This window comes from Micromys minutus (assembly GCF_963924665.1).
Source record: "Micromys minutus genome assembly, chromosome: 5".
In the NCBI taxonomy this organism is placed as follows: domain Eukaryota; kingdom Metazoa; phylum Chordata; class Mammalia; order Rodentia; family Muridae; genus Micromys; species Micromys minutus.
In genome coordinates, this window is record NC_137974.1 from 69,782,738 (window position 1) to 69,808,812 (window position 26,075).

Sequence of the window (26,075 nt, forward strand, 5' to 3'; positions counted from 1 at the left end):
CTCCGGGTGGGAACAGAAGTTCCTAAGATCTGTTCCCAGTCACAGTTGCTCAGCCTGTATGAGCCCGAAACTGAAGAATGTTAACCAGCCATATGGCACACATAGAACTGGATAAATGGAATAAAGTAGTTATGAGCTAGAAGAGGAAAAATGCAATCTATGAACTAATCATTTATTCATGAAGGCGGAGGCTCAGATTTGTTATTTTGGGAACTGTAGCACAGGTGGAAAGTCCCATGTATACAGCACAATGTCCCAAAAGTTAGCTTTCTTTCCTCCTTTCCTTCCTTCCTTCCTTCCTTCCATTCTCTTTCTTTCTTTCTTCTTTCTTTCTTTCTTTCTTTCTTTCTTTCTTTCTCTCTCTCTCTCTTTCTTTCTTTCTTTCTTCCTTTCTTTTCTTTCTTTCTTCTTCCCTTCCTTCCTTCCTACTTTCCTTTTCTTCCTTTTTTTCCAGCCTTTACCTCTCCCTCTCTCTCTTCCCCTCCCTCCCCCTCTACTTCCCCTTTCTCCCTCTGTCCTCCTCCTCTCTGTTTTATAATTGAAAAAGAAAAATTAAGAAATGATGTATGGATTTTCAAGTAGAATGTAATAAAATAAAAACAATATTAACTTGATTACATGTATCATATCAACAGTGTTTCGTGTTTCTTTTTATAGACAATGTGTTACTATAGTAGCCCAGGCTCTCTCAGAACATAACTGTATAAATTCTAGCAGAAATATAACATCCAAGATGCTTTGTTGGATGTGAAACAGTTGCAAAGCCAGAAGTATTCACACACTTTGCCCAGAAAAGACACTCATGATCTTTATCCATTTTCCTGTTCAGTGGGTGTTGGTAAGTTAATATTCATCTCTAGAATGAGCTTGAAAACAATCATGGATAGAGTGGCTTCATTTGGTCTCAAGAGTAAAACGTTCCCTCTCTTAGATCTGAGCCTAGGTTTTCTCATCTGTGAAATGGCAAATGTCCCCTGGATGGAGTCATACCAGGCATATGGATGCCACATGTCACAAACTTTGTATGCTGCCTGGAGGATTCCCAAACCTATAAATGCAGGAACAGTGACAGGGCTCACAAATTAATGAAACTGATTGAGATGCTGGACATAGTGGAGTAGCCAGCTGTGCGCTGGTAGAGGTAACACTCTGCAGATCCTGGAGTAATGTCAGCCTGCCTATTCACACTGTGAGACCCCCATGGGGAATTAGCCATAGGACTGAATGTACATGAGAGGGATGAACTCTGTCTACCTATTGTGGATATGTGTGGTGGGTGAAGGGTTACTTAAGTTCCTTTTTTACAAATATCTGAATATGCAAGAGTCTTTCTATGACTTCTTCCCATTATGTTACTTCATGTAAATACACAGCTGTGGAAACTATGCCCACATCAAGGTCAGAATGAATAAGCAATGACTGTGTAACAACTGAGCCCAAGTTATGCTGTATCAAAGTTTTCTTGGTATTAGAAAACCGTAAATATAAAGCATCTTTGTCCTCATTAACTAATTTATTTATTAACTTTACAGTCTGGACTCAGTCACCCTGTCTCCTCTCATTCGAGGTCCACACACACCCTCCCCATTCCCTCATCCTCTTTTCCTAAAAAAAAAGAGAAAAAAAGAGAGAAATAGACCCCCATTGGTACTGACTCACCGGGCACATCAAGTCACAGCAGAACTAAGTACATCCTCTTCTACTGCGGACAGACAAGGCAGTCCACCTATGGCCACTAAATCCAAAAGCAGGAAACAAAATCAAAGACAGTCCCTATTCTACATCAGTGTAGTGGGCCTCAGTCTAATGCATGCACACACTTTGGTTGGTAGATCAGCCCCTGTGGCCCCCCATAGACCTAGGTTAGTTTATTTTGTGGGTCTTCTTTGGGTGTTCTTGATCTCTCTGGCTCCCTCAATCTTTCCACCTCCACTCTTCCAGGAGAGTCCCTGAGATGTGAGATCTGCCTATTATATGGCTGTGGGTTTTTGAAAGTATTTCTTGTGTTTCCATCAGTTGCTGTCCGAAGCCTCTCTGAAGACAGTTATGCTAGCATGTTGTCTGTAAGCATAACAGAGTATTATTAAAAGTGACAGGGGTTGATTCTATTCCATAGGGTGGTGCTCAAGTTGAGCCAGTCATTGGTTGGACACTTCCTAGATCAATCTCTGCTACATCTTTATCCCTGTACTTCTTGTAGGCAGGACAAAGATTGGGTCAATGGTTTTGTGGGCAGATTGGTATCCCTTTCCCTCCCCTGGAAGGCCTGCTATTAGAGACTGGCCTCTTCAGGTTCCATATGCTAAAATGGTAGAGCTCTTTGCTAGGGTCAAATGCAGAGACTCGCAAAAGCCTCCCATGTCCCAGAGATAACCCATAATGATTTCAATTTTATCTCCTAGTATCCCCCCTCTACTCTTCACCTGACTCCTGCTCCTCTCCAGATGCTAATTCACAAGGAAGGCAAGATGCTTGAATCTTACTCAGAAGAGGAAATAAAATGGACTCTTTTAGTAATACATAACATCTTAATTTAAAAATCTATGTAATTGTTAAGTCAAAATAAATCAAGTGTGGCTATGATGCTCCAGTACATGAATTGTATTTATGTACTTTAATATATAATTTTTTCAAGTTAGGCATGAGACTTAGAGCCTTAAATATATGCTAGGCAACTGCTTTAATGTGCATTCCCTAGTCTACCACCATATTTTTAATGAGATATGTTATCTACAAAGATCAGTATTTTCTCCTAAAGATGGAGAATTTTTTATTGATATAGAAAAACCCTTGAATGCTCACATTTATTTTCAGTAAACTCTTATTTGTTTGTGAATAATTTAATAAATTCTAATGTCTTCTCTAAAGCTCTCTTCAATGGCATACTGCAGTTATAATATCAAAGCTCGGTTTTCTAACACTATGTTTTACTTTTCCCTAATATTTAGGCTTAACTACTGCCATAAAGCTGGATCCCTGTGAGACACTTTATAAAGGATAAGTGAGATTGCAAATGCTTGTATTAGGAGTCTTCTTAATTATTTTCGCCTAAACTCTACAAAGCCTGGGAAGTGAATTGTGTGCTTTCACTTCATCTGAGGTAGTCCCCTATTTCATGTTCACCTGTCATTTCTAGTAGAATTCAAAGCACCGAAGAGATGATGCCAGAAAGGGATGCTTTGATAACAAAAGGAAATCATCCCTCTCCAGCTTGCACAGAGCACTCAAAAGATGAGGCTGTTTCACAGAAGAGGCAGGTCAGATGCTTGGGAGTTTTAAGCAGACTGAGGAGCCCTGCTGGGCAATCATTCCCTGTATTTGGAGATGACAAAACCGATTGCTACTGGTCCCAGAGAGTGTCTTCTGGTGTCTATATATACAGGCAGGACAGCTACCTTGTCACCCTGAAAATCTCTCTCTCCCCGAACTCTAAAATCTTTGATGTACATTTATTTTCCTCTTTTTTATTCTTAACCCCTAGTGGTAAGGAACTACCAACTGAAACCTCCCTTTCAACAACTCTCAATTTATTGATGGTTGCTTAGTATATTCATTGTTCATTTGAAGCTTTAGCAAGGGGCATACAATAGGTTATTCTTTTAGATTATTAGCTAGTTCTTAACACCTCTGCATGCTGATAATTGTATGAAATTTATTACATAATGTCAAAGGTTGAAATTAAAATGTTCCACATTGATTTGAATGTGACACAAGAAAGCACAACACTTATAATTTGGAAGCATCGTTATATTAAATATACCATTTAAAAGAACACTTTCAAATTTCACAAGGAGGTTAGTAGTTTCTATTAGAGAAGTATTACAGTATTTATATTTTATTTGTGTATTTTAACTTATTATATATTATTGGACAACTATTCCATATGAGAAACAGATCAGTATATCTAGTTTTAAAGACTTTAAGGATTTCATCAATTCTAATTTTACAGATATAAACACTGTGATTTGTATCATAGCAAACATAGTAGTTGTTATGTTTGCCAAGCTGAGGAAAACACAGTTTAGAGAGAGAGCAGTTTTTCTAAAAGGATGTGGCATATACATGCTAAATTTCAAAGGCTGTCAGCTGGGTCATACTATAATAAAAGCTATGGATAGAAAAATTAAAATCCAGATATTCTGGATCCTCTAAGTATTGCTGACACTGTGATAATTTAAACACATTTAAAGGCTTCCATTTCTCACTAAGAATCCATTTCTTTAAAATTCTCACTAATTGAAACCCTACTTATCTCCTTCACATCCTGTGACATTTGTATCACTCCCAAGTGATAAAATGCCTCCAGATAAGCATTTGTGTGATATTCAACTCTGAAGATATCTTCACAAAACCCTGAGGACAGTATTTAAAGGGAAAAAAATCTTTTTTTCCCCTTTTTTGGTTAAGCAAGTGTATGCTGTATCTTCTCAGCTTCAAGTTGTCTCATGGTGACCTAGAGAGCTTTTCCCATGTGTTGTTAAGGCAGTAATGTATGTAGGAAGTAGTCTTTTATACACGGTAATTCATGGAATCATAGATTGTCAGTTCCTGGATGATTTTCATTCTTTTATGATGCTCTATGAATTGCGTTCCAATGAAATTCAACCAAATAGAATCAGGATGGGAAGCCCAGCAGGACCATAAAAATCTGTGCGTGTCCACCTGAGCTCCATGTGATTCTGTCAAAAGCTTCCAAATGCTAAAAACAGGAGAAAACTCGTGGATCAAGCCTGGGCAAGGCAAACTCTTTAAATTCAGAGCTTGCATCAAATGAGTGATGTCCACAATTAAGAAAACTCACAGAATGTTAAACATCTAAACATTGCTCACAGAAAACAAGGAGCAGATGTCTAAATGTATACAGAGGAGGAGGTCCAGTATCACAGCTAATTTTAAGTGAAACAAACACTACTATTTTTTCTTCTTGTTTCCCATACCCACTCTGAATCTGAGCCCAATTTTAAAATATAGGCCAGAGATTTATAACTGAAGTCCCACAGACTACACTAAGAAATCAAATACTACTAATTATGATGAGTTAATATAATAACAGTGGAAAACTCCCCAGCAGTAACTTTAATCTCATAGCTGCAACATCTGAACACAGCTTAATCCATTCCCACCACCAATATTCAAACTTTTTCCTTTACATTTTGAAATCTACAAATATGCAAAGCCTTTAGTAGATTAGGGAATTGGCAGCAGAGTTGATATAGAAAGTAATCCAAGTTCTTGAAATGCTAATCCCAAAGCTTGTCTATCCTCATAATTATTCCCGAATATTTCCAAAGACATTTGTCAGAGTTCTAGGTTCAACAAAGTTGCATGGTTACTTTGTTACTTACAATATAATTAATAAAAAATATTATGTGATAACTACAATCAACGTTAATTCTATTTCTATTTAGTTTATAAACTTGTTTTGAATTTTTTTCATTTCTATTACATTTTATTTCTTTTTTAAACAACTTTATTTTACAAAACAAAGATAAATGTACAGATTTTAAGCATTTTTGCATAAAATTATACAATACATTTTTGTCAGTACTTTTTTTTGAATTTTTTACATTTGATTTTTCATCTAGGTGTCTGTGAGTGTCTTTGTGTATATTCTACATGCCAGCAGGTGTCTGAGTCAGAAAAGAGCATCAAATTCTCAGGAGCTAGAGATTTAGACATGAGCTATCTGATATGGCTTCTTGGAACTGAACTTGTGACCCTGGAGTTATTATATGCTGGGGCACCTTTACAGCTCCTAATCACATTTATAATGCTAGTAAGTAAAACCTTTGTTGTTCCTTATGTTACAGGGTATTAATAAAATTAATACAGTTGTAGTAATGTTAGAATTTTATAAATACAGCTTTTACTCATTTATTCATCACCAGATATTTGGATAGTTTTTCTTCTAATTTTTACACACTTCAAATATCAGCCTTAGATGTAGTATTTGGTGAATAATAAACATTTTAAATAGGTTATGAAACTATTAATTCTATTTGCTCTTTTTCAATTTATTTTTAATATATCAGAAAATTTTATTTCCCAGACAGTTAATTGTGTGAAAACAATTTCAGGGTCTAGAGAGATGGATTAGTGGTGAAGAAAATTCTGTAATTTTAATTCTAGCACCAGGTTAATCTCTGTGAGTTAGAGACCAATCTAGTTTAAACATCACATTTCAGGCTAGCCAGAGATACATACTAAAACTCTTTGTCAAATGAAGCAAATATCAAACAACAAAAAGGTAAAACTTATCAACATCATTAAAACACCTGCAACTCTTCTAAAGACTGGAATTTGGTTTCAGCATCATGCCACAGAAGTCTGAAACTAGATCTCCAGGGAATTCGTGATCCTCTTCTAGCCTCCACAATTACTGGTAGGCATTTGAGTATTTACATGTAATTTCTCAGTGCTCACACATGCTCTCTCTCTCTCTCTCTCTCTCTCTCTCTCTCTCTCTCTCTCTCTCTCTCTCTCTCTCTCTCACACACACACACACACACACACACACATACACACACACACACAGAGCACTATTTATAAATTAAAAAAAACACATTTAGACTTTAGGACAGAATGAGACAGAGGTGTGTCACTCTCAGAAACCACGTTGATAACCTAGTAGTCTCACTATTTTGATACCTAGAGGTAGAGTCAAAGAAAAACGATTAAACTTAGAATATGATGTAAGTGTGGGGTTTTTGTGATAGGCAAAGTATTCTCATAAGAGGAGACCAAAGATTTTGATCTCTCCTCATCTTCACAAAGAACTGGTTGTATGGACATAGCAAAGTGCTGGTGCCTCCAAGCCAAGAAGACTGTTTACCAAAGCTCAAGCATATTTGCATACTAACTTTTCATGCCTCTTAGAGCACATTGCTTCTAGAGTCTGCATCCTCATCTATCTTGCTACAGTCCTTTTTAGGCTAGTTTTACCACTAGATATTACTACAGCTAACAGACCATCTCTCTGAGTTCTACCTTTCCTTCCTGTTGCCTGGGAATAAGCAATAATTTTAAAAAACTTATTATTAGGCTAGGTATGATGGCTCATGTCTTTAATCCCAGCACTCAGGAGGCAAAGGCAGGAGGATTTCTATGAGATAAAAGCCATCCCTGTCTCTAAAGTAAGTGCCAAAACAGCCAAAGCTGTTACACAGAGAAACCCCGCCTCCAAAACAAACGAGCAAAGAAACAAGACAGGAAGCTTATTATGTAAGGTTTTCATTTTATAAATCCTTAATAATCTTTGTGATAAATATATGATTTTATTCCTTCTGTCTGGTCATTTCATTTTTGTATAGAATGCAAAACAACCAAGCAGGCAAATGAAAACCAACTAATAAACAAACAAACAAAACCCAAAAAGAAAACGCAATCAACCAAACAAAACTATATACTGAAGTATGATCTCAGTGACTTCAGAAGATGGTGACCAGTGGAAGATGTTGATGCCATGAGTAAATATGATTAGCATGATTCTCAAAGAGATCCTCCTGCCATCAAAACAATAAATAAATAAATAAATAAATAAATAAATAAATAAATAGGTCAATGTAGAGTCATTGTTTATAGATCAGAAACCCTGAGCCAGACAGTGAGTCCTTTGGCATATCTATCTCCGCAGGCGAAGGGTGCAAGTGTAGAATATGAACCTGGAGGAATGGGAAGTGTTGATTTGTACATTAAAAGGATTGCATGCAATTTTCTATGTCAGGTCTATTCATACATACTTTATTTTTACAAAATATATGCATTGAGAATAAAGCACAATATATCATGTTCACAGAATTGGTTCCCTCTGAGAAAATCTCCTAGTGGTGGATTCTGACCTGGGATGTAAACCAAATAAAACTCCCCTGCTCCTCCTGAATTGCCTTTGGTTGGTGTTTTTTCATAGTCACAAAAAAAAAAAAAAAAAAAAAAAAAAAAAAAAAACTAGAATACACAGTACATCAGTCTTTAGGTTTGGGAAAATTTCCATATTGAGTTTCTTAGTGAATGGAATCGATTACATACCCACTAGCAGTCTATAAAGTTTCCATTTTGTCCACATTTCCATGAGCACATATTAATTATATTCTTAATGACACTTACTAGATAATGTGGAATATCCTTGTAGATTTGATTTGCACTTTTCTGATGTCCAGTCAGTGTGAACAACTTTATATATTTATTTGCATTATTCTTTCATTTTGAGGTTATCTCTCAGTGCATCATTGTTTCAAGTCTTGTGCAGAATACTTTGAAGTTCACAATGTCTCATTATCCAATTGTTAATATTGTTTCCTTACTGACCAGTCTGAGTTCTGCTAGGGAAGGTTTTGACTAGGCTTGTATCTTGAAGGGTTGTTGTTACATCTTTTTTTATATAAATCTTTTTTATTAAACAAATTTATTTTTAAAAATAGAGATAAATGTACAGATTGTAAAATAATTTTTACATAGAACTATATGAATATATTTTAGTCAGTATGTGATTCTTTTTAAAGGTTTGATGATATGCATTATAAACTTACTAGTTACAATGAGAATAAAGTACATATTAAACAAAACGTAACATGGAAATAGTAAAATTTTTCTTGCTGTGTAAAGATTGAACATGATGATTTTTAAATACCAAGGATTGCCACCAGGCTGCATTCCTAGCTTTTGAATTATTAATGATTTAAAGTCTAGGTGTACCCCATTCTGAGAGGGTGCTATACACTTATTTTATTTTTCTAAGAAGGACTGAGGCTTCCACATTTTGGCCTTCCTTCTTTTTGAGCTTCATATCATACTTCTTCATTGAATAATTTCAGTCTATATCGAAGTTGGATTCTATAACCACCTTTGGTGCATATTTAAAAATGGATATTTAGTTTCATTTTTCTACATATAGATCCTCGGTATTGTCAGCACCTTTTGTTGAAGAGGTTGTCTTTTTTCCAATGTATAGTTAGTTTTGATGTCTGTGTCAGAATCAGATGGTTAAGACTCAGAGAGATGGTTCATCAGTTAAGGTGACATTCTGCTTTTCTAGAGGACTTAAGTTCTGTCCTCAATAGGCTCACAACAACCTAATTCTGCTCTTATGAATCCAATAGTCTTTCACCCAAATACATTCAAATATGAATAATTTTTTGAAAAGTTCTTATGGATATAGATTTTGTTAGGACAGTTCTGAGGTAAAACTTCAAAAGTAAGGTACGTTGACAAACTATAGCATTATTCATTTTACTAAGATTGGCTTTGGATGGCTGGGACCTTTTGCAGTTTTTTATGAATTTTTTTGTTTGTTTCTTTAAAGAATGTCACTGATGAGTATTGCATTGAATCTGTAGAGTGCTTTAGGTGTGCTATGGGCATTTTTGCACCAACTCTTCCAATTTGTGAACACTAGGGGTATCAGTTCATTTTCTAGAAACTTTTTCTTGGTTGTTTTTTGATGTCTAAAAGTTCACTGTAGAGACATTTTACTTCACTAAATATGTTTATTCTGAAAACAATATTTTTAAACTGGGACAAGTGCAGATGAGTTTGTTTCTCTGATTTCCTTCCAAACATATCTGTTATGAGAGAATGTGAAGGTTCCTGATTTGGATTAATTTTGTATTCTGTCAGGATGAAAAAGCTTATTGAATCTAAGAGTTTTCTAGGGGATCCTTTAGGTTTCCTTCCATATAGAATGATTCATCCTCCAACACAGCTACTTTGAATTCTTCCTCTCTTCCTAATATCACTCTGATTCTCTCGTCTCATTGCTCTGAGACTTCAAGATGCACTATGAATAATAATGAAGCCTGCATATAAAAGCTGGTTGCAGGGGCAATGGTTGGGTTTTTCCTTATTTACCATAGCTGTGCAAATCTGTTGTATGGAGCATTTATTATATCGAAATTAATTCCTTCTATTTCTGTTCTCCAGCTTTAAATCCTGAAATCATGCCAGATTTTGTCATAAGCTGTTGTTTGCATCTATTGAGATGAATTTTATTTTTTGTCCTTGAGTCCATTATTTGATGACTTCTATCTATTCATCTGTGTGCACTGAAATGTCCTAGCACCTCTGGGAAGAAGCCAAGTTTATCATAGTGAGTCATTCTTTTGTCATTTTTAAAAATTCTGTTTGCAAGTAATGTTTGAGAATTTGTGCATTAATGTTCATCAGGGAGGATGGTACATAGATTTTTTTTATATCATGTCTTTATGTGATTTTATGACTAGCTTCTTATCATGAGTGTGATTGTGTTGGTTTTTTTTTTTTTTTTTCAATTGTTGTGAAATAGTTTGAGAAGCATTGATGATCGATTTTCTTTAAGAAGAAAGAATTTTTTGAGAGAATTGAGATGATGAAAGAAGACATAAATGAACATACCCAAATGGACTGGAAAAACTTTCAATGCCTCAACCCTGCGCAAACATGTCTAGCATCTGAAGAAAGCCAGGAGTAGAAGACACGGTCTTCCCTAGAGAAGAACATGTAAATTGGTTGTCCAATGTCAAATGGCCAGCTCTAAAAACACATAAAGAAGTAACACTGTACAGACTTAACAGGAAAAATATATGTGTGTACAAATACATGTATGCCTACAGTGACAATTAATGAGAAAAGAGGGTAGTGGAGGAAGATATCTGGGAAGGTTTAAAGTGAGTGAAAATAAGGAAGGAATGTGATAATTAATGAAATCTCAAAAGTAAAATGTCATTTTCAAAGGAGTGAATATTTGGGTTTAGGCTTTTAGTCATGTTCTTCTTTGTTATTAAATAACGTTTTTCATTCAGTGCTTATTGATCCTCTATATAAAATTCTTATCACATTTTGACATAATTTAATAAGTCATTTGTTTCTATAAATCTACTGTTTTTCTTTTAGAGTTTACAATTTTGTATTAGTTATACACTAGTTAGTTTTCTGTATTTTATTGATATATTTTCTAATGTCACTCTTTTTATTTCTATTCTTACTAATTTGAAACCACTCTGTTGGATTTTTTAAAATCTCAGTGCTTTGCTGCTCTTAGGTCTTTAAATAATTATTCTTCTCTTTCATTGTTTTTTAACCACAGATCAAAATTGAATATCATCAACAGAAACAAACAGAAGGCTTATAAACTCAAAAAATTTGAACACCTTACTGCTGAATGAAAATGATTCAAGACAGAAATTAAGAAATTAAATACATTCCAGAATAAAATAAAAATGAATACACCAAAGACCCAAAACTTATGAGCCAAATTGAAATGAATTCTAAGAGACATGTTCATATCACTAAGTGTCTCCATGAAGAAGGGGGAGGAGAAGGTGAAGAAGACATTCCATTGTATAACTTAATTGAAAACCTGAAAGCTTTAGAACCACAATGAAGAAAACTCATACACAAAAGAGAAGATTTCAAAAAATAATCAAAATGTGGCATGAAATCAATAAATAAGAAACAAATAACAAAATAAAGAAGCAATGGAACAGAGTTATTCTTTGAGAAAAATCAGTAAGATTGACAAATATTTACCTAGTTTGACTAAAAGATGAAGAAAGAATGTTGAAAAATAGAGCTTATAAATAAATAAAAATAACAGACACAGAGAATCACAATGATATACTTAAAAAAACATTACTCTAACAAGTTGGGATATCTAAAAATGGATAATATTCTTGATATATATGTATATATATATATAAATATATATATATATATCATCAGTAAAAAATGTTAAACCAAGATCATATACTCCAGTGAACCAGAAGCAGCTATTAAAATCTTCAATAAAAGCCTCAGACCAGATGGTTTGAGAATAAAGTTCTACCAGACTCTCAAAAAAGACAATTAACAAGAGCCCTCAAATTTTTCTACAAAACAGAAACAAAATGAATATGAACTCACTCATTCTTTTAGTCCAGAGTTACTCTATTATTCAAACCATATAAAGACACAATGAGAGTACCCAGAGATAAAGGCCTGGTGAGAAGGATATCTGAATAGCCAGAGGGCAGAGAGATCTCTGCCAAGTACACATGGAAAGCACGCGCCTGCCCTGCCTGATCCAGGGACCAGGAACCCGATATTGGGACCTCTGTTCCCACCCAGCAGCTTTGGGGAGCAAAACCAGGCTCGGCCCATGTGCCAACTGGACCAGCAGTTCCCATAGGCAAAGGCCTGGTGAGAAGGAGATATGAGTAGCCAGGAGGCAGAGAGATTTCTGCCGAGTGCCCATGGAAAGCAGGCCCCTGCCCTGCCTGATCCAGAAATCAAGAACCCAGCATTGGGACCTCTATTCCACCCAGCAGCTTTGGGGCAGAGAACAGAACCATCTGCCACCTACACCAGCAGAGATCCAGGAACACAGACCAGATACAAGAGAAAGGCAAGAACATATTACTGACAACAAGATGGCAAGAAGAAAGCAAAGAGCATATCCCAAGGAAACCAAGACAACCTAGCAACACCAGAATACAGCTATGCCATCTCAACAAACAGCGGAATGCCAAACACTCCAGAAACAGAAGACATAAACCTGAAATCATACCTCAAGATGCTGATAGAGATACTTAAACAAGAACGGGAGGAAAAGCAAAAAGACTCAGAAGGTTTTAAAGAGGAAACAAGAAAAACACTCAAAGAACTAGAGGAAAACAGAATCAAAGAAATGAAGGCATGGAAGAGGGAATTTAAAACAGAAATGGACACAATAAAGAAAACACTAAAAGAGATAACCCTAGAGGTAGAACACCTAAAAAAGAAATCAGGAGTCATAGAAGCAAGCATTTCCAATAGACAACAAGAGATGGAAGAGAGAATCTCGGGGGCAGAAGACAACATTGCAAACATAGACAAAACAGCCAGAGAAGATGCAAAAAACAAAAAGCTCCTAACCAAAAATTTCCAGGAGATCCAGGACGCAATGAAAAGACCGAACCTAAGGATAATAGGAATAGAAGAGAAAGAAGAGTATCAACTAAGAGGCACAGTAAATATCTTCAAAAAATCATAGAAGAAAACTTCCCTACCCTCAAGAATGAGATGACCACGAGCATAAAAGAAGCCTTCAGAACTCCAAATAGGTTGGACCAGAAAAGAAATACCTCCAGATACATAATAGTCAAAACACCAAAAAACACATAATAGTCAAAACACCAAAAGCAAAGAAAGAATACTAAAAGCAGTAAGGGAAAAGGTCAGGTAACATATAAATGCAGACCAATCAGAATCACACCCGATTTCTCAACAGAGACTATGAAAGCTAGAAGAGCCTGGACAGACATTATGCAGACCCTGAGAGAGCACAAGTGCCAGCCCAAGCTGCTATACCCAGCAAAATTATCAATCACCAAAGATGGAGAAATGAAGATATTTCAAGACAAATCTAATTTACACAATATCTGACCACAAACCCAGCACTACAATGAATTATAGGTGTAAAACCCAATACAATGAGGGGAACTATATCCTAGTAAAAACAAGTAAACTCCTAAGCAAGAAAACCAAAAGAAGAAAAAGAAACAGACATAACTCAATCTACAAAAACAATAATAGCAGGAAACAGAAACAACTATTCCTTGATATCTATTAACATAAATGGATTGAACTCCCCAATAAAGAGACATAGGCTGTCAGACCAGATATATAAAGAAAATCCAGCATTTTGCTGCATACAGGAAACTCATCTCAGAGAAAAAGACAGACACTATCTCAGAGTAAAAGGGAGGGAAAAAACTTCCAAGCAAACCGCCCCAAGAAGCAAGCTGGAGTGGCTATTCTAATATCAAATAAAGTAAATTTCCAACCAAATGTTATCAAAAAAGATAAGGAAGGACACTTTTTACTCTTATGCTCCAAATAAAAAAAGCACTCACATTCATAAAAGAAACAGTACTAAAGCTCAAAAAATACATTTCACCTCACACAATAATAGTGGGAGACTTTAATACCCCACTCTCTCCAATGGACAGATCATGGAAACAGAAACTAAACAAGGACACTGTAAAACTATCAGAGACTTTGAACCAACTAGAATTAATAGATATCTACAGAACATATCATCCTAAAGTAAAAGAATACACCGTCTTCTAACCACCCCATGGCACCTTCTCTAAAATTGACCACATGATTAGACACAGAATGAGCCTCAATCGATATAAAAAGATTGAAATACTCCCATGCATCTTCTCAGATCACCATGGTCTACGGCTGGTCTTTAACAACAACAAAGACAACAAAAAGCCTACATACACATGGAAACTAAACAACGCTCTGTTAAACGATACCACGATCAAAGAAGAAATAAAGCAAGAAATTAAGGATGTTCTAGAATTCAACGAAAACGAAAACACAACATACCCAAACCTATGGGATGCAATGAAAGCAGCACTGAGAGGAAAACTCATAGCCCTAAATGCTACCAAAAAGAAACTGGAGAGAGCTTACATCAGCAACCTGACAGCACAGCTAAAAGCCCTAGAACAAAAGGAAGAAGATATACCCAAAAAGAGTAGATGGCAAGAAATATTCAAAATTAGGGCAGAAATAGACAAAATAGAAAAAAAAAGAACTATTGAAAAAATCAACAAAACAAAGAGTTGGTTCTTTGAGAAAATGAACAAGATTGATAAACCCCTAGCGAGACTAACTAGAGGGCAAAGAGAGAATATCCAAATTAACAAAATCAGAAAGGAAAGTGGCAACATAACAACTGAAACTGAGGAAATTCAAGAAATCATCAGATCCTACTTATACTCCACAAAATTGGAAAATCTGGAGGAAATGGACAAATTTTTAGACAGATACAAGATCCCAAAGTTAAACCAGGACCAAGTAAACCATCGAAATAATCCCATAACACCAAAAGAAATAGAAGAAGTCATCAAAAGCCTCCCAACCAAAAAAAAGACCAGGTCCAGACTGGTTAAGTGCAGAATTTTATCAGACATTTATTGCGGGCATAACACCAATACTCTCCAAACTATTCCACAAAATATAATCAGATAGAATACTACCTAACTCATTTTTTGAGTCTACAATAACCCTAGTTCCTAAACCACACAAAGACCCTACAAGGAAAGAGAACTTCAGACCAATCTCACTTATGAACATTGATGCAAAAATACTCTAGAAAATCCTTGCAAACAGAATCCAAGATCACATCAAAACGATCATTCACCTTGACCAAGTTGGCTGCATCCCTGGGATGCAGGGATGGTTTAATATAAGGAAATCCATCAATGTAATCTACCATATAAACAAACTCAAAGAACAAAATCACAAGCTCATCTCACTAGACGCTGAGAAAGCATTTGGCAAAATTCAATACCCCTTTATGTTAAAAGTCCTGGAAAGAACAGGAATCCAAGGTCCATAACTAAACATAAGGAAAGCAATATACAGGAAACCGACAGCCAACATCAAACTTAATGGTGGGAAACTTGAAGCAATACCACTAAAATCAGGGACTCAACAAGACTACCCACTCTCCCCCTACCTATTCAACATAGTACTGGAAGTCCTGGCTGGAGCAATTAGACAGCAAAAGGAGATCAAGGGGATACAAACCCGAAAGGAAGAGGTAAAAACATCACTCTTTGCAGATGATATGATAGTGTACTTAAGTGATCCCACAAATTCCATCTTAGAACCCCTACAGCTGATAAACAAGTTCACCAAAGTGGTTGGATGGAAAATTAAGTCAAACAAATCAGTAGCCTTCCTCTACTCAAAAAACAAACATGTGGAGAAAGAAATTAAGGAAAAGGTACCCTTCACAATTGTCACAAAAAATTTGAAATACTTTGGTGTGACTCTAACTAAGCAAGTGAAGGATCTGTATGAGAAAAACATCAAACCACTAAAGAAGGAAATCGAGGAAGATCTCAGAAAATGGAAAGATCTCCCATGCTCATGGACTGGAAAGATCAACTTTTTAAAAATGGCCATCCTACCAAAAGCAATCTACAGATTCAATGCAATCCCCATCAAAATTCCAACCCAGTTCTTCATTGAGTTGGAAAGATCATTGTGCAATTTCATATGGAATAACAAAAGACCTAGAATAGAGAAATCCATCCTCATCAACAAGAAAACTTCTGCGAGAATCACTATCCCTGACCTCAAGCTATATTACAAGGCAATTGTGCTGAAAACTGCATGGTAGTGGTACAGAAATAGGCACGTGGATCAATGGAATAGAATAGAAGATCCGGAAATGAGCCCTCATGTATATGGTCACCTGATTTTTGACAAAGGAACCATAAACATTCAATGGAAAAAGGACAGCCTATTCAACAAATGGTGCTGGTCCAACTGGCACTCAGCATGCAAAAGAATGAAAATAGACCCTTTCTTATCTCCTTGTACAAAGCTCAAGTGTAAGTGGCTCAAAGATCTCCACATTAAACCAGATACACTGAAACTATTAGATGAGAAAGTAGGGAAAACCTTAGAACACATAGGCACAAGAGAAAATTTTCTGAACAAAACACCAATGGCTCAAGCTCTAAGGTCAAAGATTAACAAATGGGACTTAATGAGATTCCAAAGTTTCTGTAAGGCTAAGGACATTGTCAAGAAAACAAAAAGGCAGCCAACAGAATGGGAAAAGATCTTTACCAACTCCACCTCAGATAGAGGCCTAATATCCAAGGTATACAAAGAACTCAAAAAGCTAGACATCAGAGAATCAAACAACCCTATTAAAAATGGGGTACAGAGCTAAACAAAACGTTCTCAATTGAGGAATATCGAATGGCTTAGAAACATCTAAGGAAGTGGTCGACATCCTTAGCCATCAGGGAAATGCAAATCAAAACAACCATGAGATTCCACCTCACACCAGTCAGATTGGCCAAGATCCAAAACTTAGATGACAGCAGATGCTGGAGTAGATAGGAAAAAAGAGGAACACTTCTCCACTGTTGATGGGGTTGTAAACTGATACAACCACTCTTATTCAGTCTGGCAATACCTCAGATAATTGGACATAGTACTACCTGAAGACCCAGCTATTCCACTTCTGGGCATATACCCCATAGACACTTTAATATACAACAAAGATACATGCACAACAATGTTCCTTGCAGCTTTATTTATAATAGCCAGAAGCTGGAAAGAACCCAGATGTCCTCCAGTAGATGAATGGTACAAAAATTGTGGTACATTTACACAATGGAATACTACTCAGCCACCAGAAACAATGACTTAACCAAATTCTTAAGAAAATGGCTGCATCTAGAGAATATTATCCTGAGTGAGATTACCCAGTCACAAACGAACAGACATAATATGCAGTCACTGATAGTGTGATGCTAACCCCAGAGGCTTGAACTGCCCCAGAAACAAGTATCAGACAATGTGAAGTCCAAGAAAAGAACAAAACAAAACAAAACAAAACAAAAAAAAAATAAAGTCATGCTCACTCCTTACACACCAAGAACACATTGACAAATTCCGGGTTACACTCTGTATTACATATTCTTTGTGCTTACTGTAAAAAAAAATTGTATTGATTGATATTTTCTACAACATTCTTTTCTTTCTGTTATACTCTCTAAAATGTTTTTCTAAAGTCTTGGACAACCAGGGGACTATTGCCTGCAAATTTTTCACTACCTTATTTACCATGTGGAAAGAGTTTGGTTAAATTCTGTGTACTGTAAACACTGTGTTTCTCCTTTAGATGTTTTGTGTACTATTGTTTTTTCTAGGAAACCCCATTGTGGTTTTTATTGTTTCTATGTGCCCTTTTACCAATAAAAGACGACCTATGAAAAAAAAAGTTGCAGAGAGGAATTTAAAGAATTAAATGACCGAATACAATGAAAGAAAAGTAGATGGACTTTGCTGAAGGGATGTGGGAGAGCATTTGCAGCGTTTGTTGGTGGAATTCTCCCGAAGTGCGATTAAGTAAGTCATGGAGAAGCATGATTTAGAAAACAGTTCTTGAAATGAGTCAAACTTTCTTAATGTTCTTCAAAGATTGTAATGCCTGTTTTAGGTCCTTGAGGTTTCACATGACTGTAGTTAAGGAAATAAATAATTGAGCAGAGTAGCCTAGCACATGTAGTGCGAGACTTGTGTAGGCTAACAAAATTCACCAGCCTCCCTATCTGCTCTCATCCTCAAAGGCGCTGCTGGGAAGACATCCACTTCTGTGGATCCATGATTGAGAAAAGCATTAGTATCTGCAGACCAGAGAGCCTTGTTTAGTCCTGGCCCCTTCCACCATGGCTGAATTATTTGTCCATTCATGCTCAGTAGATTTCATTTTTTACCGGCTTTCCTATCTGCATATGATATCTTGTAACCTTCAACTCTGATTTAATCATTGGCCTTGTGACTGTCGGTGCTTATGTTTTCTTCATCCCCTGCCCTCAATTCATCCTTTAAATTGAAATTAATATATTCTTTTTGTGACGTGTAGCTGATGATGGTAATTTATTTCTTCGAAAGTACTGGAAGAATATGAACAGGATAACTCTGTAGGAAGACCGGCCGCCTCAACTAACCTGGACTCCCGAGACTTCTGAGACACTGGGCCACCAACCAGGGAACGTGCACCAGCTGATATGAGGTACCTGAGACATATACAGAAGAGTCAGTCACAAAAGATGCACCTCCCTGGAGAAACTTGAGGCCTCAGGGAGTAGGGTGGGAACATCCTCTTGGACAGTGTGTGTGGGAGGAATGGGGTGAGGAAATGTTGAAGGGTGAACCAGGATGAGGATAATGATTAGACTGTAAAAATAGATTAAATAATGATGATTATGACGATGATGAGGAGGAGAATGTTTATAATAATAATAATAATAATAAATAATAATAATAATAATTACTTGAGTGACTTGTTGATACTTACAGTAAAATATTTGTTATTTCGTTTTTATTATTCTGAAACCTCAGAGATGCCTGCTTTACCCTAACTTTCTGTCATACTACATTTCCCCGCCCTGGTCTTGCTTCTCCAGCATGTGTGGAATGTGCTCTCCTTGAGAGACAGGCAGCTCCTCCTTCCTTCTTTGCCACAGTTTGCACTTACTATAGGTTACAGTCCACTTCCTTCTAGAAACCCTCAATTATGCCTTGTCCCAGGCTTGAGAAAGCCCTCAGTCTGTCTTCCTGGAGAGCCCCAGTTTCTCGTGTTTCAGACTGTATTATATTATATTCTGATTGTAATGCTTACTAATGTCCTGTATCACAAAGACACTGTGTGAGGAAGCAGACAATATATTTCCAATCCACTTAGACCAGACTCACTCAACAACCAAGGGAATGGAAAAAATCAATTTTCTGTTGTGATTAGATGTTATATTTGTGTTAAATATGTGTCAAAAGTAAATCGAATATTATAAATTCTGCTCTTGTATAGAATGGGAAATAAGGTGATTTTTAAGTACCATCTATTTAACTCTTACTAGCTTGCATAAAATGGAATATTGTTATATGATAGTTAAATGTATAATATTTGATGTTACATAAACATTACATACACATTATTTTAAAACGTGTTCTTTTCTCCCATTTTTACTGAGCAAAACCAGGGCTTTTTTCCTCCCTTACCAGACTTCTGCTTGTATAGTATAGTTTCTGATTTTGTGTCATTAGGGGAATTCTGTGTGTGTGTTTGTGTCTATATGGTATATATGTTTCTTGTGCTTTTGTTGTTTGCTTTTTCCTGTTTATTTGTTTTGTCCCACATTATTTGTTTATTTTGTAGTTTGTATTTTATTTTCTGGATACTTGTTTGCATTTAAAGGAGTAACAGAAAAGAAAGGTGTGGATTATGTGGGTGGGGAAGTAGAAAGGATCTAGAAGGAGCTGAGGTAGGGAATACTATAATTAGAATATATTGTACAAAATCTCTATTTTCTATCAAAAGTTAGATTTCTCAACAAATATTTTCAAAGAAGTGTGAGGAGTATAACTATTACCCAGGAAGCATTATCCTCATGAAGAAAATCTAGCTTATTAAACTTTCAAAATGACTGCATCTATTCAAATAACAAGACATTTATCCTAAAAAAGCTTTTATTTTTTCATATTTGTATTTATTTATCTTTTTAATTTTATTTAATCTGCTTTTATAGTCCAGGCTTTATCCTCCTCCTGGTCCACCCTCTGACTGTTTCACATCCTATACTGTCTCCCCACTGGTCTCCATGAGGATGTTCCCATCCCCTCTATTCCCTGGCTCACCAGACATCCCCACTCTCTGGGACCTCCAGTCCTCATCTTATATACACGACTTGTAATAGGCAGGGATTATATTCCTTTCAGGACTTAGGCAGACATGGGACATTAATCTGCATGATTCATTCCAAGGTTTGATGTTAATTTGTTGTGCCTGAATCTTTGTTTTGATCTGCATCATGTGGGTAGCCTTACTCCACATTTCACTGTTGTGAAGATCTAAGGAGGAAGTAGGAGAGAAACAGTTCACATGGTGCATGGAAACTGACAAGGCCTCAAATGCAAAGTTACATCATCACAACTATCACTACCATCTATAGTCTTTTGGAAGTGCATAAATCTATAGTTTTTTAAAGTAATTTGTTTAGCATATCAATGAAATCTATTAACATACACAATTCAAATTTCTCCAGATTATCATAATTGCAAAGACTGACTCTGAAGAGTTCATTAAAGCACATTTTCATATATACATCAATATTTACACACACATATATATGCAAATCTCTCTCATTCACATACTTATGCCTTGCTCAACAGGGCTTTATTCTATACAGTAACCTTTAGTGATCTCACCCCTTAAGTAGCAAAATTGGAAGTACGAATTGACAGTTCTTGTTTATATCTTAAATTTTATCTCTCAGCCTGGCATATAAGTTACGGTAGAATATTAATTGAATAAGATAAATAATTTTATGGTCCTATTAACAAAATTAGGAACTCCATAATGATAGATATAATTCAGTGCTCATCTCTATTCACTGGCTGAGATCATACAAAAAGAACGATTCAGGAAACATATATTTTAGGAAGAAGATTTTTTTGTTAGGCATCTATCATGTGCTTAGAATTTTAATTGTTCAACATATTTATAGAAATAGTTAATCATGGTGTGAAGGCTAGCCTCCTTCAAGCTGATGATTTTCAATCATAGTGTTTTCTAATGGTAATTTTTATTTGTTTTCTGTTTACCATGTAAATAAGTAAGAGATTGTCACTAAATTTGTGCTCACATGTGAATCGATATTCATAAACACTATTTTAATGTGTCAAATGTATGCAAAAGTGTGCACAAATAACATTTTTTCTTATACACGTATTTCCCACCTGGTTATTGGAATATATAAGTACCCTAAGGCTTTTAATGTCTTTTCATTAGAATGTAGTTCAGGTTATGAATCTGATTGCTTGACATTAAGACCTGTCTTTCATAACGGGAGTACATGAGTGAGGGCATATGACATAAATGAATAGAGTTCTTTATGACAAATCATTTTACTAGGAAGTCACCAGCCTGAATGTGAAAATAAAATAAAATATTAGAAACTGAAATGTTCTTTCTGACAGAAAATTGATGTTCAAAGGAAAACAACTGGCTTTGTTGACCAAAATTTATGGATACTGAGAGTCAGTGGTGTGTAGATAGAGAAGAAATATTTTCACACACACACAAACATAAATATGGTTTTTGAGCTCTCTAATTGATATAACAGTACTAACCAAAAGTCATGACTTCCTGACATGCTGATTAACAGGGACCACAAGGAAAAAAAATGCATCCAGTTTCTAGGTAGACAAAAAGTATGTATAATTAATTAATATATTTTAATTAAAAGTGATATTATTTCATACTTCATCTTAGAAACTTTTGATTTGGCAAAATTTCAGTATTTGTTGCACAAATAATATGAAAATTTTAATTTTAGCTTAAATATTCCTAATTTGTGGTATGACATTTACTTACTTCATAAAGTTAAAAAAAAAGGAAATACACATTTTAAGATATAAACTTGTCTTTATATGTTGGAAAAGTGCCAACAGCATTTATACTAAAAATATTTTTAGAGCATGAAAAATACTGACAAAATATTTGCATACAGAAGTTATTTCTGGGCATCATGTCTGATAATACATAGCCATATGGAGCTGCTATAGATAGTTTAGTTATAAATTGGACATTTCAAATGTCATTTCCACAAGGGTAAAAACATGGATAAAACTACTTAGAGGTGTGCACTTCATTCCTCAAAAACGTTTAAAGTAAATTCCTTTTGGAACTATGGGTGAACACAAACCAGGTAGCCCTCTATCACCTGTGTCTTAGATTTATTTCTTTTTATATTAGCAAGAGAAGATAAGAGTCAGAGGCTTGGACAAGATCCTGGCCCACATTCCATACTGAGATCTCCAGAACTGTTATGTCCTTGGGCCTTGCTTTAGGAATTATTATTTGGTTTTAATTCAGTCACTTTTACTGATGGATAAAAGGTTTGATTTTGTATGATGTAATCTAAGGATTCCAGTAGCATCTTCTGATTTACCAACTGTGATCTGACATAGTGAGATGAGTCATAGTACTCAAGAAGTCATTCCTTTTTTCTTTTGTATTCTTCTTCTTCTTCTTCTTCTTCTTCTTCTTCTTCTTCTTCTTCTTCTTCTTCTTCTTCATCATCATCATCATCATTATTATTATTGAAAAAACATTCCTCTCTCACAATACATCCTGACCACACTTTTCCTTCTCTCCACTCCTCCCAGCTCCTTTCTACCTCTCCTCTTCTCCAAATCTATCACCATTCCATTTCCATATAGAAAGACGCTGGCCTTCAAGAGACAACCAAACACAAAATGAGATAGACTAAGACAAGGCCAAAGCTTTCTTATTAATGTTGGACAAAGTAACTCAACAGAAAGAAAAAGGTCCCAAGAGTAGTCAAAAGAATCAGAGATACATATGCTCCCACTCTTAGGTGTCTCATAGATATACAAGTCAACAGTCATAACATTTACAAAGAAAACCAGGTGTAGACCCAAACAGGTCTACCAACCAGACTCCCCAAAGTTCAAGGAACTAAACCACCAACCAAAGAGTACACAGGCCGGACCCGTGATTCTAGCTGGATATGTAGCAGAGGATTACCCTAGCTGGCAAGAATGGGAGGGGAGTCCCTTGGTCCTGCAGAGGCTTGATGACCCAGGGTAGGGAAATACTATGGCACTGAGAAGGAAGTGCGTGGGAGGGAGTGGGAACACTCTCAATAGAAGCAGGGAGAAAGAGAAGGGGATAGGTGTTTGTGGAAGGAAAACTGGGAAGGAAATAATATTTGAAATGTGAATAGATAATATAACCAATGAAAAAATAAAAGATTGCATTTTGCTTCAATTTGAATATGTTTTGATGGTGTTGGGCTGAATTCTGTGGGTATAGATAGAAACAGTAGGCACCTCTGGGCGTTCTTTTGAATGTTCCGTGTTGACTCCTCAGATTTCCTAAGTATGGTTTTCTCAAATACTATGAAGCTTGTAGTTAAAGATTACAGAAATAACCATCATTTTAAATGAAACTAAATATATCCTAAATACTGTAAGGCTATATAGACAAATGGGCCTAAATATACTCAGACAGTATTTCTTATATGCTTTAGAAAGTATCAATATTATTTTAGTTTTGATATTTTGCACATATTTTACAGTGAGTTTCCACCTTATACCTTTTCTCATCTCAAAATTCATGGGCTGAAACCCTCCTTCTACCCAACAAGCTGACCCTTACATTAATGTGTTTTATTTGTTTACTTATTTACCAACCAATCAATTATGGCTGCTTGCATAATAAATTGTTGTTTTCTGGAAAGTATATGAATGATTATATTAGTTATACTGCCGAATAAAGTTTCACTGCATTCTTGGGCAAAACTTAACTCAGGCAAAACTCAATGGAGAGGCCTTATGTGATCTCACCTATACTTGATGAAACAGTGATAGGTTCAGTTTTGAGAAATAGCCCACAGGTGCAGCAAGTTTATTAGGACAATAGGAAAGGGAAGAGAGTGGGTGAAAGCATTAGCTAAAATTAAGGGTGTATGACCAAGTTTTATGTAAACCTACTGTTTAAAAATAATTAAAAACAAGAAAAATATGAACAAAATTGTCTTTCATGGGTATAAAAATTGCCCTTTCAGAAGGCAAAAGCTAAAAGGTAATGAGTAATAATTCTTGTACCAAATGTGGGATACCTCTGTTACTAAGTATTTTAATGGCAATGCCTTTAGATAGTGCCGAAAAGAATCTCTATATTCCTTTTTTTTTTTCATTATTGGTATCAAGAGCATTATTATAAAGCATAGATAAAGTCACACAGGAAAATGTGCATGCTCCAATATAAATTAAATAGTAAAAACAATTAATTATAGTAAAACTTATGATAGGAAAACTTTTTTTTTTGTTTTTGCCTGACAGTGCAGTCATGTTTTTCAGAAAGAATTGAGAAGGCTAAAATGTTGTTAAATGTGATACTAAAAACCATCTAAAACTATTTTAAGAATACAGGGGTTTTTCTTGCACCATCCCAGAAACACCCTGAACCATTCTTGAAATTTTCTTTCTCTACTCACATATATTCCTTATCTGCATTAAAGCTGACCTTAAAAAATGTGCTAGCTAAATCCCAGAGATATGAATCATTCAAGAAGTTCATAGTTATCTTTTGAGTATGTACTTTGACCATTTGACAATATTTCCTCTGAGGGGGAGGGGAAAATGTGGAGAAAAAGAAGAAGATAGGAAAGAAGAGGAGAAAGAAAGGAATCAAAAGGAAGGAGAGGAAAGTCGAATGGTGTCGAAGGGGTGCAAAGGAGAGGGAAGAGAGAAATGTTATCACAAAATTTCCCATTGGAAATCCTAATGTCTTGAGGCTAGGGCAGTAACTCTGTGGGCAAAAATGGTATAGTAATGTTAGGAAATGAGTTTTAATCAAGGGTCATCTTTCAAAGTCACAAAAGACCATGTAAGTCTATAATAGACTTGGGAAAGGGTTGGAGGGAGAAATCGGCTAATACTAGTGTTGGAATAATTGAGGGACTCCTGAAGTCTTTATTTGGCTTTTGGAGGCACGCAAATAGGGACACACACACACACACACACACACACACACACACACGGACAGGCACACACACATACATGCACACATGGGACACATGACATTCCCTTTTTTTTTTTAGAAAAGAGAAAATATTACTGCAGACATTTTTTTATTAAATTCATCAATTCTTTATATGTTTCAGATCATTCACCCTTGTCCTACTCATCTCCCCTGATCTACTATCTGCCCTTCTACCCTCCCCCTCCTCAGCAGGAAATCACATAAGTAAATAAACCAACAAGAATAAACAAAACAGAGAATAGAAGAATTCTCATGTAGAAGCTATAGCTCTGTGTCTCACAGTGTATCCCTCTGTTTACAAATTTCAATGATTCATTGGTCTGGTTCAGGATCTCTGGCTTCTGTGACATCATTAACACTGTGTCCTCACAGAGACTCCTCCTGGTTTTACTACTGTTGCTCTGTATGATGGAGATCCTGAAGTCTTTAATAAGCAGGACAGACCCTTTCATGCAGCTGACAGCTCACTGATGCTGTCGATTTAGGAGTGGGACAACTGAAAGCCCTGGATCTAGGTGGTAGCTGAGCTTGTCAGCCCACCATCTCTCCCTTGTCTGTACCACAGGGGTGAGCTCTCAAAAACTGCTTCTGCTTGACCACCCAATGCTGCATCGGCGGAGGTAGGGTCTGCCCTTCTGTTTTCAGGCACCCGGGACAGCTCATCCCCACACCCATACCTCCAAAGCCAGCTTCACTAGGCTGCTCAGTTGAATGTTGGGGTCCATTCTCCCAAGTGCTGCAGCTGGTGAGGGGCTGGGTCATCAGTTTCTCTGCCTCCTGGGACAACACTACTTTGTTGTTCAGGCAAGGTTCAGGGGCTACTCTCATGGGTGCTCCAGCCGGAGAAAACAGCTCACTTACTCTCATGACCCTGGGCTCAGATATCCTGACTGCTTCAAGTGTGGAGAAATCAGAGAGCAGAGGGCATCATCATATCGAGACCACCTTAGAGAAAATGAGTAGTGTAGGC